Raw genomic sequence first — 2,500 nt, forward strand, 5'->3', positions numbered from 1 at the left:
CACACACACACACACACACACACACACACACACACAGACACACACACACACACACACAGTACACACACACAAAACCTTCAAGATCAATAGTCTTACACATGCTTTCCCACACACACACCAACACATAAAATAACTTGTCAATACTTCACCTAACAGAACGTAATAAACAATAATACACACAGACACACACACACACACATTCAAACGACTACACATGCAACACAACCTTTTCATATCTGCACAGTAACAGCCTTATACACACTTAACCGCACACAAACACACACACACAGACCCAACATAAACACCTGCCACAGTGCCAGGTTAGACCCGTGGTGAGAGCCCATAAAACATGTGTGTGTGAGTGTGTGTGTGTGTGTGTGGGGCCGGTGGGGAGGGGCCAGGGCCAGGGCCAGTGGAGCAGCGCGTGGCCCACCTTGAGCCCAGGTCAGGGGGGAAGAATCCCAGGCAGCTGTGGGCCGGAGCCTCCCAGCACCCAGCAGAGCCCTGAGGCAGCTGCAGCCACCCTGGCCTTTTCCCCAGGGATGGAGGCTCACGTTTCCCGAGGAGGTGCCAAACACACACACACACACGCACACCCAATCACCACCACACCCCTCAACACACACACACACACACACACACACACACACACACTGCCCCCCAAGACACACACACAGACATCATCACTGCCCCCCCAAGCAGATTCCACAAGATGGCTAAAAACAACGAGGTGGCAACTGTGTCAACATGGGCACCCTTCTCCCGGAAAACATTCCTTTGAGAACACACATGGACGCACGCACGCACACACACACACACACACACACACACACACACACACACACACACACACAGACACACACAATGCCCTATCATGTTACACTCAAACACATGTCATACCTGCACGCCATGGGGACTGCCACACCCTACTAATGTGGCCTCTTGAAAATGTGGTGGGGGTGGATATGCCTTGAACACACACACACACACACACACACACACACACACACACACACACACACACACACACACACACACACACACACACACACACACACACACGTCTCTGTGGCACAGGTCTTCCTTTGGCGGCGTAAACCATTAAATATCAGGCAGACATAAACAAACAGCTGCTATAAGCCCACACTTCCACATGCACCAAGTGGGCATGCCTGGTCTGGTCAGTTCGGACCCGTACACACATGCAGCATGGTGGAAAGTTCTAGACTATTCAAAGTGTCTAACCAGACTGTTGGTAACTCCTCCTTATCCCTTTTTAGTGAGGGACAGCGGTCTAGATAGATGGATGGATAGAAGGACAGATGCAAGGATAAATAGATAGATAGACAGATAGACAGATACATATATATAATAAAGTTATCTCTCTCTACATACAGACGTGGACAAAATTGTTGGTACCCTTCCGTATAAGAAAGAAAAACCCACAATGGTCACTGAAATAATTTGAAACTGACAAAAGTAATAATAAATACAAATGTACTGAAAATGAACTAATGAAAATCAGACATGGCTTTTGAATTGTGGTTTAACAGAATAATAAAATAAAAAAACAAATGAAACTGGCCTGGACAAAAATGAGGGTACCCTTAACTTAATATTTTGTTGCACAACCTTTTGAGGCAATCACTGCAATCAATCGATTTCTGTAACTCTCAATGAGACTTCTGCACCTGTCAACGGGTATTTTGGCCCACTCCTTGTGAGCAAACTGCTCCAGCTGCCTCAGGTTTGAAGGGTGCCTTCTCCAGACTGCATGTTTCAGCTCCTTCCACAGATGTTCAATAGGATTTAGATCAGGGCTCATAGAAGGCCACTTCAGAATTTTCTTTCTTTAACGGAAGGGCCCCAACAATTTTGTCCACGTCTGTATATATATATATATAGATATAGATAGATAGATAGAGAAAGAGAGATAGAGAAGAGAGTGATAAAGAGATAAAGAGAAAGACGAGTGGAGGTGAGGATGAAAGACCTTTCTCGTCTTGTTTTTCATTCATCTATTCACTTCCTCAGTGACCTGCGTGCTTTTTCATGATGAGGGCGTCACACAAAGGAAACCTGACCCCTACATGTGAAAGTTATCATGGGCGTGAATTACTGAATATTTAACCAGCAAGGGGTGTTCCTCAACGTTGTGTGTAAATTATGAATTGAGGAGGAATTAAATGAAACCGGCTCTCAATTACATATGATGGTCAGAACAGGTTCACAATGAGAATGTCAAGTCGGCTAAACGCCAAGTGAAAGCCCCTCCAGGCTCCGGGTCTTTGCACTGTGGTGATCCTGTACCCCGGCCCCTCCCACACACACACACACACACACACACACACACACACACACACACACACACACACACAAACACAAACACAAACACACTTCAACCTTTCAAGGTCACTGACTACTGACACTGACGCAGGTGCTGACTCTGGATGGACACCGGATCAGCACCACACCCCTTCTGGACTCCACTGGTCTTTGG

General features: G+C 46.6%; 1 protein-coding gene across 1 annotated transcript in view; it reads right to left on the reverse strand.

Moving 5' to 3' along the window:
* akt1 (v-akt murine thymoma viral oncogene homolog 1) overlaps window positions 1-2,500 on the reverse strand; it is a 56,025-nt gene that overhangs the window by 10,735 nt on the left and 42,790 nt on the right. The gene's annotated exons all lie outside the window — the stretch shown is intronic.

The sequence above is a fragment of the Clupea harengus genome, chromosome 14 (assembly GCF_900700415.2).
Source record: "Clupea harengus chromosome 14, Ch_v2.0.2, whole genome shotgun sequence".
Lineage (NCBI taxonomy): Eukaryota > Metazoa > Chordata > Actinopteri > Clupeiformes > Clupeidae > Clupea > Clupea harengus.